An 18,498-nucleotide genomic window follows, 5' to 3' on the forward strand; every position below is an offset into this window, starting at 1 on the left:
CAGCAGCCTCTGTCACACTGAAGACTACCAGATAGAAGATGAAGGTCCTTCTGCCACCTTCCCAGTTCCTTGTCCAGACCCTATTTCCTGCAGCGCCTCATCCTTCTGTCTTGAACCTAGGCTGTGACCTTCAGACTCATCTTGACTTTTATCTTTAACTTCTCTATAGATCCAGGCAGCAGCCCTGTCCTGGCGATTGTTGATTGATTGTTTCATTCCAGCCAATTACCAAGGACTCTCTGTCAGGTCTTGTGTAGGCGCCAGGGAGACAGAAAATAGAGCTGCTGTCTCTTGGTCAATTGCTTGGACCGTTGAGGCAGAACAGCTATGCCCCTAGCCCAAGGCTATATTAAAGCTCCCTAAAGTGATTTTTTTTTTTTTTGGTGTATTTCACTTTTCTGGCAAAAATCCATCACAGCTGCCTTGTCCATAGATTGAAGTCCAACTTTATTGTAGAGCTATGCTGTCCGATATGGTACCCACTGGCTGCATGTAGCTATTGAGCACCTGAAATGTGTCCACTCTGAATTGAGATGTGTGGTAAGTATACAATACACACAGAATTTTATTTTATTTTATTTTATTTTATTTTATTTTATTTTATTTTATTTTATTTTATTTTATTTTATTTTTTACACACAGAATTTTAAAGACCTAGTACAAAAGAGAAAAATGAAAGTAAAAAGCCTCTTTAGGTTTTTAATTAATTATATGTTGAAATAATATTTTGGATACATAGGATTAAAGTATTATTAAAATTAATAACTTAAAAAATTTTAATGGGGCTATTACACAATCTAAAATTAACATGTGGCTTGATTTTCATATTTCTATTGTCAGCACATATTCAGAATATGAGACCTCCCATAATCCGACTCCTAATGACTTAATATTATGTTATCCTTACAATAGGCAGTTGTGGTTTATATTTTTATATTATTTTACTAATGAAGAAAATGAGGTTCAGAGGTATGAGTGACTAGAAAAATGGATGTGAAAGTTAGCACCAGGAACACACGACTGAAGTCCCACAAGCCTCAGGAGAGTCCTGTGTAGCATCCCATCCATAATGCCTAAATGCCACCGTCTTGTTGCCTCCCTCCTGCCATTCTCTAGTGGGTAAGATATGGAAAAGGGGCAATAAAAGCATAAAAACCCTGACTGGACAGACTTGATGCTGGAGGAGGGCTGACCATGTGTTATGTACATGGAATCACATGCTAGGTGAACTCAAGAAGTGTATAGTTGGGATTCATCCATTGAGGATACCATTTGGTTAGCCTCCACCATGAGTCGCCACCATGATGTGATTGGCCACCATGATGAATGGATAAAGTGAACCTTGGTCTCAACCCAAGTTGGAAGTCTCTAGTGGTAGACTTTTGGGGCTTTGGAGATTGCTCCTTGTTTTGGAAGCTGATAGGGGAGCAACTGAGTTGGTCAAGAGTGGTCCCAGGGCCTGCAGGAGTCAATGGGAAGCAGGACCATGTAGCTTAAGAGGACCTCCTAATAAGAAAAAGACTGGAAAGCCAACCAGCTGTTAGGAGGTCGAGCCAGGTACTGACCAGCACACTGCACTGCCTCCCAGAGAATACTTCTCACCTTCTGTGAACCTCTAGTACCAAGGATACTTCCATGCATATAGTAGGGGCTCTATGTGACACATCAGGGAGTGGCAGTTTAACCTCAAGACATGGGGAACCCTTGGAGAGTTCTGAGCAAGGGAGTCAGATGGGGAGTTTTAAAGCCAGAATCTAGAAAGGAGAGATCACTACAAACACCAAGGAAATACAAACAATTTTAAAAATATATTATGAACAGCTATACGCCAATAAATTAGGCAATCTAGAAGAAATGGACACATTTCTGGAAAGCCACAAACTACCAAAACTGGAACAGGAAGAAATAGAAAACCTGAACAGGCCAATAACCAGGAAGGAAATTGAAGCAGTCATCAAAAACCTCCCAAGACACAAAATTCCAGGGCCAGATGGCTTCCCAGGGGAATTCTATCAAACGTTTAAAGAAGAAACCATACCTATTCTACTAAAGCTGTTTGGAAAGATAGAAAGAGATGGAGTACTTCCAAATTCGTTCTATGAGGCCAGCATCACCTTAATTCCAAAACCAGACAAAGACCCCACCAAAAAGGAGAATTACAGACCAATATCCTTGATGAACATGGATGCAAAAATTCTCAACAAGATACTAGCCAATAGGATCCAACAGTACATTAAGAAAATTATTCGCCATGACCAAGTAGGATTTATTCCCAGAACACAAGGCTGGTTCAACACTCGTAAAACACTCAATGTGATTCATCATATCAGCAAGAGAAAAACCAAGAACCATATGATCCTCTCATTAGATGCAGAGAAAGCATTTGACAAAATACAGCATCCATTCCTGATTAAAACTCTTCAGAGTGTAGGGATAGAGGGAACATTCCTCAACACCTTAAAAACCATCTACGAAAAGCCCACAGCAAATATAATTCTCAATGGGGAAGCACTGGGAGCCTTTCCCCTAAGATCAGGAACAAGACAGGGATGTCCACTCTCACCACTGCTATTCAACATAGTACTGGAAGTCCTAGCCTCAGCAATCAGACAACAAAAAGACATTAAAGGCATTCAAATTGGCAAAGAAGAAGTCAAACTCTCCCTCTTCGCCGATGACATGATACTCTACATAGAAAACCCGAAAGCCTCCATCCCAAGATTGCTAGAACTCATACAGCAATTCGGTAGCGTGGCAGGATACAAAATCAATGCCCAGAAGTCGGTGGTATTTCTATACACTAACAATGAGACTGAAGAAAGAGAAATTAAGGAGTCAATCCCATTTACAATTGCACCCAAAAACATAAGATACCTAGGAATAAACCTAACCAAAGAGGTAAAGGATCTATACCCTAAAAACCATAGAACACTTCTGAAAGAAATTGAGGAAGACACAAAGAGATGGAAAAATATTCCATGCTCATGGATTAGCAGAATTAATATTGTGAAAATGTCAATGTTACCCAGGGCAATTTACACGTTTAATGCAATCCCTATCAAAATACCATGGACTTTCTTCAGAGAGTTAGAACAAATTATTTTAAGATTTGTGTGGAATCAGAAAAGACCCCGAATAGCCAGGGGAATTTTAAAAAAGAAAACCATATCTGGGGGCATCACAATGCCAGATTTCAGGTTGTACTACAAAGCTGTGGTCATCAAGACAGTGTGGTACTGGCACAAAAAACAGACACATAGATCAATGGAACAGAATAGAGAACCCAGAAGTGGACCCTGAACTTTATGGCCAACTAATATTCGATAAAGGAGAAAAGACTATCCACTGCAAGAAAGACAGTCTCTTCAATAAATGGTGCTGGGAAAATTGGACATCCACATGCAGAAGAATGAAACTAGACCACTCTTTTTCACCATACACAAAGATAAACTCAAAATGGGTGAAAGATCTAAATGTGAGACAAGATTCCATCAAAATCCTAGAGGAGAACACAGGCAACACCCTTTTTGAACTCGGCCACAGTAACTTCTTGCAAGATCCATCCACGAAGGCAAAAGAAACAAAAGCAAAAATGAACTATTGGGACTTCATCAAGATAAGAAGCTTTTGCACAGCAAAGGATACAGTCAACAAAACTCAAAGACAACCTACAGAATGGGAGAAGATATTTGCAAATGACGTTATCAGATAAAGGGCTAGTTTCCAAGATCTATAAAGAACTTATTAAACTCAACAGCAAAGAAACAAACAATCCAATCATGAAATGGGCAAAAGACATGAACAGAAATTTCACCAAAGAAGACATAGACATGGCCAACAAGCACATGAGAAAATGCTCCGCATCACTTGCCATCAGGGAACTACAAATCAAAACCACAATGAGATACCACCTCACACCAGTGAGAATGGGGAAAATTAACAAGGCAGGAAACAACAAATGTTGGAGAGGATGCGGAGAAAAGGGAACCCTCTTACACTGTTGGTGGGAATGTGAACTGGTGCAGCCACTCTGGAAAACTGTGTGGAGGTTCCTCAACGAGTTAAAAATAGACCTGCCCTACGTTACCCAGCAATTGCACTGTTGGGGATTTACCCCAAAGATACAGATGCAGTGAAACGCCGGGACACCTGCACCCCGACGTTTCTAGCAGCAATGTCCACGATAGCCAAACTGTGGAAGGGGCCTCGGTGTCCTACGACAGATGAATGGATAAAGAAGATGTGGTTTATGTATACAATGGAATATTCCTCAGCCATTAGAAATGACAAATACCCACCATTTGCTTCAATGTGGATGGAACTGGAGGGTATTATGCTGAGTGAAATAAGTCAATTGGAGAAGGACAAACATTATATGTTCTCATTTATTTGGGGAATATAAGTAATAGTGAAAGAGAATAGAAGGGAAGGGAGAAGAAATGGGTAGGAAATATCAAAAAGGGAGACAGAACATAAAGACTGCTAACTCTGGGAAACCAACTAGGGGTGGTGGAAGGGGAGGAGGGTGGGGGTGGGGGTGAATGGGTGACGGGCACTGAGGGGGGCACTTGATGGGATGAGCACTGAGTGTTCTTCTATATGTTGGCAAATTGAACACCAATAAAAAATAAATTTATTATTAAAAAAAAATAAAGCCAGAATCCAAGTGAGGAATGAAGCATGCCTGGAACATGAATTCAACAAAGCTACCCAGGGATCCCTGGGTGGCTCAGCGGTTTGGCGCCTGCCTTTGGCCCAGGGCGCGATCCTGGAGTCCCAGATCGAGTCCCACGTCAGGCTCCCGGCATGGAGCCTGCTTCTCCCTCCTCCTGTGTCTCTGCCTCTCTCTCTTTCTCTCTCTATGTCTATCATAAATAAATAAATCTTTAAAAAAATATAAAAAAAATCCAAAGCTACCCAAAGCCCATTTGCATGATGCTTTTAGAGATTCTTGAACAAAGTCATTTGAGGGAAAAAAGGAGCCAGGCATGATGAGCTGGACTCTTGGTTTCTGGAAGCATGAATAATTTCTGTGCATCATGGTCTCTTTCAGTCATACCAAAGGACGTGCAATGCCTGGATCTCCTGCTTGTGTTGAATTAGCTGGCAGATGCCCAATGACGATGGCTGGCAGGTAGGTGCCTGGTGGATATGGGTGGGGCAGGAGGGGTGTCTGCCAGTAGTCAGCTGCCTTGTTGTAGAGGAGCACACGTGATACAGCCCCTGGAAGAACCCGATCTGGTCAAGGGTAACTTTGCAGGGGGCTGGAGTTCCTGTGTGAGAAGGCTGGACAGAAGCTAGTGACATTGAGGTGTTTTAGTTCATGTGTCTCCTTTTGCCCCTAGAGGCTCAGGAAATTTGGAGATTCTGAGTTTCCAGTGCTCAGAGAACCCTTAATTGTATTTTGATATCCAAGGTGGGGTGCTGCAGCATCACTTAGTATTTGATGGCTAATTTCCATGGAAACCTGTGGGGGAATTCTTGTTTCTGGGAGTCTTTCAGGGTTTTTTCCTTTTTCTCTGATCACAGGGCAGCTTCTCGGTTTTGACAGATAAGTGTATTCAAAGAACCACCTATTCAGAATTAATCTTTCAGTTGGCCTGAGCCTGCTCCTGTGGCCGGTGTAAGCTCTTCTGTGGCATTCCAGGAATGGATAAATGGGCAGTCAGGGGCAAATAGCTTCATGGTTAACTGAGTGCAACTTTTAAAAAAAGTTTTAGTTTTGCATTTGAGACAAAAATGGAATGGCACTGGCCAGTGCTAACTCAGTGACATTTACTTTTTTTATTTTTTGCATTTGAGACAAAAATGGAGTAGCACTGGGTGGTGATAACTCAGTGTCATTTCTCTGTTCTCTTTGTTCAAGAGAGGCTTCCTTTCAATTTCTCACCCAGGCAACCACACCATCCAAACGCTTTGGCTGATAAAGCATTTACTGACACCCCCCAACCCCCATAGGGGTCAGTAAAAGGGTAGTAATGTTGATTACTCTTCTCTAGTCAGTCTTTAAATTGAGAAAATTTAGAGCAGACAGAGATCTCCTAGGCCCTTTGGTCCTATACCCAGATGGAGAAACTGAGGCTCAGGTAGGGATATGACTTATATAATGGAGAGCTCCTAGTGAAGGGTATTCATTGGCTCCCTACATAGGCATTTGGCTCATAAAGGGATACCTTGGCTATTCTGGATATCATAGAGAGATATCCTGTGACCTGCTAAGTGAGTTCTGTTCTTGTATTTCATTTGACCCTTGTCACCCAGGGAAGCAGCATAGTGACATGGGAAAAGGCTTTTTGTGGGACATCAGGAGCACTGGGTTCCAGACTTCTCTCCATCTTATTAGCCCGGGTGGCCTGATGCACACTAGCTGAATACCAGCTCCGTACTTTTCTTATCACTTCACTGGGTTCAAATAAGGTATCTCTTGAGTGTGAAACAAAGTAATTCCCAAATGATCCAAAGCTTGCATGCATTGACTAATACAGACTGTTTTTGTCAGTTTGGGCTGCTGTTAACAAAGTACCATAGACTGAGTGACTTAAACAGCACTTATTTCTCATAGTTCAGGAGTCTGGTAAGCCCAGGATCAAGGTGCCAAAAGATTTGATTCCCAGAGAAAGTCCTCCTTCGGGCTTGCTGAGTCCCCCCATGCTGGAGAGAGCAAATTCCAGTCTCTCTTCTCCTTTTAATTAAATTAATTAATTGATTGATTGATTATTTTAAAATAGGCTCCATACCCAGCATGGAGCCTAACATGGAGCTTGAACTCACAATTCTGAGATCAAGACCTGAGCTGAGATCAAGGGTAGGACACTTAACCGATTGAGCCACCCAGGTATCCCTCTTATCCTTCTTATAAAGATATTAATTCCATCCTGGGGACTCCACCTTCATGATCTCATTTAAATCTAATTACCTTCCAAAGGCCTCCATCTCTGATCAGCATTACATAGGAGATTAGATTTCAATATATGATTTTTGGGGGGATACGAACTTTCAGTCCATAACACATGCCTTTTATAACGTGATTGTTAAGACTCTATGTTCCGCACTAGGAAATAGAGATGAAAAATGTGCTCCCTCCCTTCAGAGAGTTTCCAGATGAACAGATGACAGTTACGGAAATAGCGTCATCTAACTTGGCTGAACAATTTGTTTCCTGAGCTTAGCCAGGGGACAAGGAAGAAGGCAGGTGCCTCTGAGTGAGATCTGAGGGGCAAGAGACATAGGCTCAGAAATCCTCTCTTCCTGCCTGCTGGCCAAGAAGTCTGAAACACAGGCTGGGAATTCATTTTTCTGGCTCTCAAAGACACCTGGGAAAATGCAGATGTTGTGGGGGAGGAGGCATGTTAGTTTTTTCCAGGCATCAGTATTATCACCTGTAGATGAGCATCCAGCAGCAGGAGGTAGAAGGGAGTGTTGAAGAGGGGCTGGGGTGGGGTGGGCCCGGCCATAGAGAGGAGGTCAGAGACAGGAAAATCCCCACTATGCTGCTGCCTTGCTGGGAGAGGAACTATGTCTTCACCCACTTCTTTGGGTCAGGTGGTTTTCTCCACACATCCCCTGTCTTTCCTCTTTCTCCCCTCTCTCATTTATAAACCCTTTTCATGAAAGGAGGTCATTTATTAAAAGAATCTATGGTATGGGCTCTCCCAGTCCTCCTGACTGGACAATAAATACCACCATTTTTATCCTTATAGGATTTTAACTTTGTTGTTCAGTGAAAGTTACAGTTCCTTTTCCCTTTGAGGATTATCTCTAGCCAGTGTCAAGCTCATGTGATGCGCCACCTGCTGTGACAGGGTACTAAAATTATTTCAGTATTAGTTTGAATTATGTGATTGGGAATGTAAGATTTAAAAAAAATCACATATTCAGCATTAGGCTACAAGTAGGTTGTTCCCTCCACCTCCCCACCCCCACTTACCACATTAATTTGCTAAACCTCTGTCTTGCTTATCTGCAAGCTAATGTTGTTAGCAAGTGATGCCACTATTTTCAGAACATTCTGATGACTTAAAACAATTCACAAAACATCTGGAGTGGTCCCAGTTAGCTGAATAAAACTACTGTATCCCCACTTTCAAGTTCCATATTATTGTTATTTTTATAACAACTTTTAATAATAACTTTTTTGAGATATAATTCACATCGCCTATAATTCACTCAAAGTGTACAGTAGTTTTTAGATATTCACAGAAATGTGCAACCATTACCACACTCAATTTTAGAACATCTTCCTCATCACAAAAAGAAACCCCATGCCCATCAGCAGTAACTCTTCATTTCTCCCCAACCTCCCCATCCCCCAGGAACCACTAATCTACTTTCTGTCTTTAATGGATTTACTTATTTGGACATTTCACATAAAGGGAGCTATACAATAAGTGATCTTTTTTAACTGGCTTTTTCCACCTAGCATAATACTCTTAAGATTCATCCATGTATTAGTATGTATCAATATTTGCTTTCTTTGTATTGCCTAATACTATCCCAGTGCATGGATACAGGACATTTATCCATTCATCACGTGATGGACATTTGTTGTTTCCACTTTTTGGCTCTTAGGTATAAAGCTGTTACAAACATTTGTGTACAAATTTTCATATGAACCTATATTTTCAGTGCAGTTTGCCTAGGAGCAGAGTTGCCTGGTCATATGGTAACTCTATGTTTAAACTTTTGAGGAATAGGCAGATTGTTTTCCAAAACATTTTGCATTCTCTCAGTGTGAAGGTTCTCCACATCCTTATCAATACTTACTACCTTTTTGATTTTAGCTATCTTAGAGGGGATCAAGCGGTATCTTGTGATTTAGATTTGCATTTCCCTCGTGGCTAATGATGTCAAGCATATTTGCTTGTGCTTGCTGGCTGCTAGTATATCTACTTTGGAGAAATGTCTTTTGAGATTCTTTGCCTATTTAAACGTGTTTTTTTTTTGTCTTTTTGTTGTTGAATTTTGTGGTATACATGCATGTGTGTGTATATAGATAGGGGTCCCATATCAGGTATATGGCTTGTAAAATTTTTCTCCTGCTTTGTGGGTTATCTTTTCACTTTCTTGGTAGAGTTCTTTGAAGCATAGAACTTTAAAATTTTGATGATGTCCAACTTAATCTTTTTTTTTTTTTTTTCCTGTGCTTTTATTGTCTTTTCTAAGAACTGCTGTTCAATCCAGGTCACAAAGATACTGCCTTTGTTTTCTTCTAAGACTTTAATAGTCTTAGCTCTTACGTTTAGGTCTTTGATACATTTCACATGAGTTTTTGTATGTGATGTGAGGTAGGGTCACAAGAACTGACCTTTGAATTCATCTTTTGGTCTGGTTTCCTCTTATCAAAGTCAATTTTAGCTTTTTATCTTTAATCATTTCACTCTTTTGCTTTATTAAATTTATTATTTTTTGTTTTAAAGTTATTCAGGTGAGGTGCTTAATTCATTTATCTTGATTTTGATATTCTATTTGTAGAATAATTTAAATATTTGAATTGCTTCAAATTAATTGATTGAATTAATTTTATCCCATAGGTGCTGGTATGTAAAAATTTTATACATTTTGTCTTCTAGAAATTCTGAAAATTGTTTCATCCTTTCTTTGAACCAGCAGTTTAGAATTATTTTTTTTAAAAAATCTGTTTTCTGATATTCTTACTTTATAGTTGTATCATTTTGATTAGAGAGTATTCATTTTTATATGGTAGAGTCTAGTTCAGTTTTCTTTGTGACTTAAATTGTGTCTGGTTTTCATGTGCATTTTAAGAGCATTTCAGGATATAGTGCTCAATATATATTAACCAGGTCTACTGCATATTTATGTTATTTAGGTTATCTACATACTGATTTAATATTTTTATTTACTGGACCTGTTCTATATTGAGAGGAATTAGAATCTTTTTACCACCAATCTGTTTTTTTAAAGCTATTTCTCCTTGTAAGTGCTGTAATTACTATTTTTTGTTGCTTCTATGTCCCTTGTCGCATAAGTATTCATAAGTGTTATATATTCATTGCAAGTTGTACCCATTAGCCTTATAAACAGTGTCTTTCTTTGTATTATTTAATGCCTTGTCCTCTGAACTTAGCTTTGTGTGATATTTAGGTTATGTCATATGCTTTTTTGTTATTTGTTTGCATTTTCCTGTTATATCTTTGACCATCCTTTTATTTAATTTTTTCTGAACCATTTTATTTATTGTGTATCTTTTTTTAATTTAACTTAGGGTTTAGCTTTGCCTTGTGATCATATCTGAAATATATTCTTAAATAAGTTAATCCCATTTTTACATGTATTAACGTGACAACTATATTTGATCTTAATATGGCATATTATTTTATGTTTCAATTTAACTATTTATTAGCAAGTTTTTACCTAATGAATTTCTTGCCTCTTAAAACAATTGCAGTTTCAGGAGGATTTATATTTTTGTTCTCATGGCTACCTTCATGATTCTATTTGTCAGTACTTTATTTCTCTAGAAAGTACTGATTAATTCCTTTGTATCAATAATGACAAAATTAATATGCTTCATTTTCCTACCTTTTCTATTCTGTTACATCACTCAACTTTCATTATCTTAGTGTTTACCATTGTCATGTTAAAATTGTTTACAGGTACTCCCTGCTTGGTTTGTCAGCTTTGAATCATATTTTTTGGCTTTCACTATTAACAAATGCAATGATCTGCAAAACTGCTCTACTTTTCATCTTTTTTACCCCTTCCCTTTTCTATTTTTTTTATTAGGTGTATCATTGTGTATTTAGGACCCACAACATTTACTCTGTCGCCCCAACCCCCAAATCTGTTTAATCTTGATTTTGTGATTGTGGTATATAATGCACATCACTTGTCTTTTGACTGTAGTTTGTCTCCACTATTGTCTCTTGGTTGGTGGTGTTTGATCTCTTGAATATTCCTCAAGAAGGGCTCATGGGACAATATATATATTTTTTCTAGAACATTTTATTTTATTTTATTTATTTTATTTTTAAAAATTTTTTAAATTGGAGTTCAATTTGCCAACATATAGCATAACACCCAGTGCTCATCCCGCCAGTGTCCATCACCGAGTCACCCCAATCCCCTGCCTACCTCCCCTTCCACTACCACTTGTTCGTTTCCCAGAGTTAGGTGTCTCTCATGTTTTGTTACCTTCACTGATATTTTCACTCATTTTCTCTCCTTTCCCTTTATTCCCTTTCACTAATTTTTATATTCCCCAAATGAATGAGACCATATAATGTTTGTCCTTTTCCTATTGACTTATTTCATTCAGCATAATACCCTCCAGTTCCATCCACGTCGGATCAAATGGTGGGTATGTGTCTTTTCTAATGGCTGAGTAATATTCTCATGGGACAGTATTACATAAGTTTAAAATTTCAAAATTGTTAGTAGCTTTGTTTGCTTTTGCAAGGATATTCTTTGCTGTATATAGAGTCCTTGGTTCACAAGTCTTTCTTTGGCTGTCTTGTAAACCACATCATCTTCTTGTTTTGAATGTTGCTTTGGAGAAATCATGTCTGAATTTCTCCTATGTAATGTCTTATGTCTTTGCCTGGATACCCAAAAGATTCTTTCCCTCTTTCGTTTCCTTCATCCCTCCCTCCTCTACATTTCCCCTGTGTTCTTTCTGCCTTCTCTCCCCTCTTTCTCTTTCTATTTCACTCTCTCCAATCTTGCAGGATATGTCTCATAGTTGACTGATCTAATTCAATTTTCCCTGGTCTATAGTGTGCCCTTTTAATATGTGGAGTCAAGTTTTGTTTAATATATCAGTTTCACAGTTTCTATTTTCTTCCTTATGGACTCTAAGTAATTATGTGTATGTTGGATTGCCTTTGCTTGTTAACAGTAGCTGTGTCATTTTCTCTCGAACCCTCTTTAATTCTTCGTTTCATTTAACCCTGCTTGCTTTTCTGTATCCGTCCTTTATATCCTTCAACATCTTTTCTATAGGGTATAGTGTGTCTTATAAATGTTTCAATTTTATCTTCATTTCTCCAGTGACTTTTCTTTTACTTTTTTTGCCAGTTACTTTCTAGGATTTTGCAAGCTTACAGTTAATTTCCTCCTATTTTCTTGCTACAACTTCCCTAAATTCTGGGATTTCTATTTTGTGATATTCCTTTAGAGAAATGGTTGGTTTATTAATTTTTAAAAAATCATGGTGAAATATTTATGTACTTTTTCTTTTGTTTCATAGCAACTTATTTTTGATGAATGTAGTTCATCTTTTGGTACATTTGGCTACTCTTTTAAAATTTTTACCTTACAGTAACTTTGTATAGATGCCATGCTAGCGTATTTTTTTTTTTAAAATCACTTATTATTAAATATATTGAATTTTTCAGTTCCAGTTAATACACAGAGTTTCAGATGCAATGCATCACAACTCAAAGCTTTCTCTTTCTTTGCTGTTCTCAAAGAAAGACTGATTTCTGGAAATATGATTTGACTGTTATTCTTTGTGTGGACGTACCTTCTCTGTTTCTCTAAATCCCAGAGAGACTACCTCTGTGGTTTCTGCTTTCCTCAGTTCCTGCCTGCACTTTGCTGCAAATATGATCTGTAGCTTACACAGTTCCTGGTGAGTTTTTGCCTTCACGAGTTTTATCTCTGTTGGCACTTTTGAGATCTGCCATCATTAAGTTTTCTCACAACTCAATTTTCTTATTTTCTCTTTCTTTCCCTGTGGTTTCTGTCTGATTTCAGTTGCTTTTGTCAACTTTTAAGCATATTTTAGAGTCTACAGATTATATTTGCCTTCTGGTTTTATTGAAAATGGAGTTTGTGGATATTTTTTCCATTCTCTTTGCTCCTTTCTCATGATTTTATGGACAGGATGGACAAATAAGCTGATAAGTGCAGCCATGCTACTACAGAAGTCTCTGTGATGATGTTATAGTTATCTATCATCATGGACTTTTCTTGTCATGAAATGCTGAAGAACTGATATTTGAAAGTCCTTAGGAGACTTTCCTTTCCCCTCCCCCAACTTAGTAATATATGAAATTATACATTTGAAAAGCCTGCATGACCTTTGCTATCCAGAAAGTTAAGGAATACATCCTTTGCTAAATCTGAGTTGAAACTTTAGGCACTAAACTTTCCCACTTGAACCATGTTGGGAGAAAGTATTTCTAAATACTAACATGTTTTTTTTTTTGCTTTCTTGGAACTTACTTACAGAAATTAGTCTGTGCGGGTGATTGGATACTAAGGGTTGTGACTATATTGTACTAAAACATGGCTATTTCATTGAAGGAAGTGGTCACCTCCATAAAAAGAGGCTCCAAAATGTACACTGGTTTTTTTTGTCATATATAGTTTTTTTCTTGTGAGCAGATTTCTTTAGATGCCTTTTCTTATAGCTGTTATTATGTCTTCCTATCATAGCCCTTCTTCTTCTAATTTGATGAAGGCTTAGAATTCAGACAACAAAGATAGCTGGAATTATATAAAGTATATTATTGTATTTTATAAATATTATGTCATATATAAATATAAGTTTATGTATTATATATTATAAAATAGAATATATTATACATATATACATTGTTGGAATTATGTAAAGTATATAAAGTAAAAGTAAATATACTTTGGGTATGACATGAGGGACCCTCCCATGAGTAAAGTGATACTCAGTACACAGACTGTGTAATAACTGCTTTGGATGCTTGGGAATCCCTTGTTTCTTGGATCTTAGTGGACTCACTCCTAGAAGTATTCACTCCAAGAAGAAATTCTTATGGGAACAGCTCATCAAAGTGGCAGATGGAAAATGGATAATATAATACATCTGGATAGGCAGGTGCTGTAGGCTATACAGAGAAGATCGGTTGACCAGATTTTGTCAGCTAGGTTGTGTATGTGGATACTGGTGGGACCAAAGTCAATTTGCTGACATTTGGTAGGGACATAAAACAAAAGAAAGGAAGTTGAATAGTTATATTGCTGACACATCAGGTGTTTTTGTAGTTTTGATTTTATATATGCTTAATGATATTATTATAATTGGACATTGTAACTCTCATTTAAAAGGCCACCATCATACAAACTCTTTTATTTGGAAATACCATGGAAACTCTAAGTAAAACATTTGCTATAGCATTCCATTGCCTTATAGAAAAAGGTGTTTTTGTGTTCTCAGTGCCCAGTTGTCCTAGCATCTGGAGGAGGCGCAGACATTTACTATGCAGTCCAAGTACACAGGGAAGGTTCTAAAGTTGTTAAGTGCAAGCTGCAAGATTCTAAGATTAATTGTGCTTCACTCTCCAGTGAGATTAGTGTATTATAAATCATAGAGGCATATCCCATCAATCTGGCGCCTGGATGCAGGGAACATGATAACCCTTAACTCAGCAGAAACATACCTTCCATCCATTATGGCTTCTCTCCTGGAATAAACCATACACACCTCAGATAGGGCCAGGGCAACAGACAGCATCTTAAAGACATCTTTGAGATAGCATCCTTTTACTTACAACAGGGAAACCATTTCTATGACTCCTTGTTTTTATTTTACAATAGCTTTAAACAAGACAGATATAAAGAAATATTTTCTGGGTGCTTAGTTTTGTTTGGCCCCGGGATAAGTTCTCTGAGGGCTCAAAAGAAAGAAAATGTATTATACCACCCTGATGAGTCTACTGTTTAGTTGAGGAGAAAAGCCATATTAATTACATGATATTGATACTACTAATTGCTGTGTTTATCTAACACTAACTATATGCATACCAATAGAATGTATTAAGAAATTATTCATAGAATGTATTTCAAAATAAATGCTGACAAGGTCAGAGAAAGGAGAGATAAACATGGCTGGATTAATCTGGAAGGTCTCCATAGATGGTAGCCTGTGCCTGGACTTGTTGGTGTGAAGGCTTTAGTGAGATGAGACAGGCTGTATTTCCCCAGTTTAAGGGTATTGGTCACAGGAGAGAAATTAGGTTTGATTGGGAGTGACTACAAGAGGAGACTTGCAGGTGGCCTGAAGAACTACAGAATGTGCAAGAATCTTGCTGTGCAGCTCATTGCCCTTCCACATTCCCTCTATCATCATTCAATCCTGTTCCTCTTTGGAGTACCCTGCTGAGAGAAAGAGAATTCCCACAGGGACATCTCATCTGAATGGCATGTGGAAAAGTGACTTTGATAAGCTAGGTATGCAGGTGCTGTAGGCTACAAGAAGAAGGTCATTTGACCAGATTATGCCAGCTAGCTTGTGTATGCAGACACTACTAGGGCCTAAGTTAGTTTGCTGACACTTGGCAGGGACACTAAGTAGATTTCCTCCTTCCTTCCCTTTTTCCTCTCTCCTTCCATCCCTCCCTCACCTCTCCCTCTTTATCTTTCTCATTTTTTATTATGAAACCCTCCAAGCTTATCAATCCATCCCTGCTCCTTTCAATTTCCCTCTTCCTTGATTCCAAGCTCAGTTTTCTTAGCTACAACTTTGTGGTCACACACTGTTCACCGAACTTCATTCATCTATTCATTCAAAAGGTATTTATTGGAGGATTCCATGTGCATCTTCAGAAAATACAATCTTATATGGAAGCCAAAGTACAATATGATGCGACAAGTATCTTAAAATGAGGAATATAGGATGCTATGGGAACAGATAACCCAGGTACTTCATTTTATTGAGGGGAGGAATGAAAAGAAATGTCAGAAAAGAAATGACATATAACCCGAGACCTAAAAGTATGAGTGGAGATGTTCCAAACCCTCTCTAAGGGCTACGCCTATCTGATCTAGGGAGCTATCAGGCACTTAAGGTACTTGGTTGCCTTTGGTTGCCACTGCCATCGTACATAGCATATCAATTTATTTTTCAATCAATAAATATTTCTCGAGCAGTTCTATGGTTTAAACAGTGTTCCAGGCTCTCTAAAGCAAACAACTGTGAACCAGATGGGCAAAGCACCTGACATCATAAAACTTACATTCTAGTCAGAATGAGCAGATGATGAATAAATAAATAAAAATATAAATAAACATATAAATAAAAATATGTAAGATATTGAGTATTATGGAAAAAAGAGAAAGAGTAAGATGATAGAATGTAAGTTTTTTTTTTTAGATTTTATTTATTTATTCATGAGAGATAGAGAGAGAGGCAGAGACATAGGCAGAGGAGGAAGCGGGCTTCCTGCGTGGGAGCTCGATGCAGAACTCTATTCCAGGACCAAGGATCACAATGTGAGCCAAAGGCAGATGCTCAACCACTGAGCCACCCAGGTGTCCCTAGGATCTAAGTTTTTGTTTGTGTGTGTGAATGTGGACTATTTTAAATAGGTGGTCAGGGCTTTTCTGTTATGGTGATATTTGAACAAAAACTAATGAATTGAAGGAGTGGGTCATGTGGCTATCTGGTTGGTGGGCTGCGGGGGCAGCATTCTAGGCAGACGGAGCAACTAGAGCAATGGCTCCCATGGAGGGTAAGTGTGAAGGCTCTTTGGGGGAACTGTAGAAAGGCCAGGTGGCTAGAGCTCTAGGAAGAGAGCAGAGATGGATGAGGTTGTGGGGTACTTGTGGACTGGATAAAGTAGACTCTTGTTCCATGCAAGATTTACATTTAAGAGGATCCTTTTGACTGTAGTGTGGAGATCTGATAGCAGAGGGGCAAGAGTAGAAGGGAGATTAATTAGGAGACAATTCCAGTTGTCCAAGCAGGAGATGATGGTAGCTTGCTAGGTGGAAAAGAAGGAAGTGGTTGGGGCAGAGAGAAGAGGCTATAGCTTGTGGGAGAAGTGGGGTCAAGAGAGGATATTTCCAAGTGGAAGAAAAGCAGCATGTGTGTGTGTGTGTTCATGGGAATGATCCAGTAGAGAGAGAAAACAATGGCGATGGCTCAGGAAAGTGACAGCTGCAGGAGCTACGCTGAGCAGGTGAGAGGGCATGGGATTCATTGAGTAAGTGACCAGGAGCAGGGGCAGATCACTCCTGCAACAGCAGGGCAGGTGGCAGGGGCTGCAGGAGGTTATTACACAGGAAGTCTCTTCTGACAATTTTAATTCTCTCAGTGCAATGCGAAGATGAGTTCTCACATGTGAATGAGAATGGGGAGATGCCAGTGTTGGGAGAGAAGGGAGGAGAGGTGGTTGTCTAGGAGAGCGAGAGAGTATGGACCAGATTGTAAGACATGATTCTCAGGCAGCACTAAGGCCTCTTTGGTGGAGTGGTCATGAATTTAAAAATGGCCTGGTCAGAGTGGTTCAGGACAGCATTTAACTGCCTAAATCAGATCTTGGGCTTAATAAACCCTTGCAGTGCACATTTTTGAAGAAGGATTCCCAAGATGGTATTGAAGCCCTGTGCTGTCATCTTCATGTCTGGAGAGCAGAGTTACATGAGGCTCTGGGGATTTCACATGGGCATGTGGGACCCAAATGATGGCCACACATGGTCATCATATGATTCTCCTTCTATTTCCTTTAACTATTGGTGGAGGCATGCTGGAAGATTACAGGAAAATCATGCAAGCATTGAGTGGTTTGTTAAGATGGACACATAAAGATTTGGGGCAGGGATGAGTCAGCTGACACACTGGAGCTTTTTGGTGCACAAGGAGGTGGCCAGACAGAGAGGAGGGGAAGGAATTCCAGGCAGAGGGACTGCACAGTCAAAGGCTTGATAGTGGAGGGAGCATGGAAGAAAATGGGCCATGGGGGAAGGGAAGTTGTTTGGAAATGTTGGAGTGCATGTGTTCCAGGCAGCCCACCTTACTGTCCTCCATCCTGCCATGTTCATTTTGGCCTCTAAGCCTTTAATTATGCTGGTTTCTGTGCCTTCCATCCCTCAGGGTCACTGGGTTGCACAACTCCAGGGGGTACCATTAACAGTGTACTTTATGTTTCCTTCCAGAGACAGCTCAACTTCTTTCTCTTCCATGACAGCCCCTTCCTTGGTTCCAAGCCACACTCACTCTCCTTTACCTGAATTCCTTTTATATCTAGAGGGTAGGGTTACAGATTCAGCTAACCAAAATATAACATGTCAGTTAACTATTACATGGGACATATTTATATTAAATAATGATTAGTTGTTTATCTGAAACTCAAGTTTAACGAGGCACCCTGCTTTTTTACCTAGCAACCCAATTAGAGCCTGAAACATAGTTAAACATTCATTCAGTAAATCCTTCTAGAGAAGGAACATGAGAGGCCCTCAACTGGGCACTGGGGAAATAGCAGTGGTAGGCCTGGACCCTACTGTCAAGGCTGGGAGGCACCAAACCAGACAAGTAGTATGGTAGAAAAATGTTGCAAAAGGTTCAGCTAGAATGAACCCCTCCAGAATTTTACAATTGTTATATCTAGAGAAACACTATTTTAATTTTCAGTATACATGAACATTTTATGATTTTCACTGAGTACCGTAATTTTAATTTTAATGATCTATAGGATGGAGGCTTCCTTATCTTTTCATGCTGAAGACATCTAAAAGTTGTCCCTAAGACTTGTCTGCCTATGAAGAATTTGTCATCTGTCA

The 18,498-nt window shown here is 39.1% G+C and overlaps 1 long non-coding RNA gene across 2 annotated transcripts in view; it reads left to right on the top strand.

Annotated features, from left to right (window-relative positions):
• Positions 1 to 18,498, top strand: part of LOC140613937 (uncharacterized) — a 143,482-nt gene that overhangs the window by 70,588 nt on the left and 54,396 nt on the right. For both annotated transcript variants that reach the window (XR_012014869.1, XR_012014870.1), the window contains one exon: positions 5,054 to 5,134. This is a non-coding gene — a long non-coding RNA (uncharacterized lncRNA). The remainder of the gene's footprint in view (positions 1 to 5,053; positions 5,135 to 18,498) is intronic.

The sequence above is a fragment of the Canis lupus genome, chromosome 22 (genome assembly GCF_048164855.1).
Source record: "Canis lupus baileyi chromosome 22, mCanLup2.hap1, whole genome shotgun sequence".
Taxonomy (NCBI): Eukaryota; Metazoa; Chordata; class Mammalia; order Carnivora; family Canidae; genus Canis; species Canis lupus.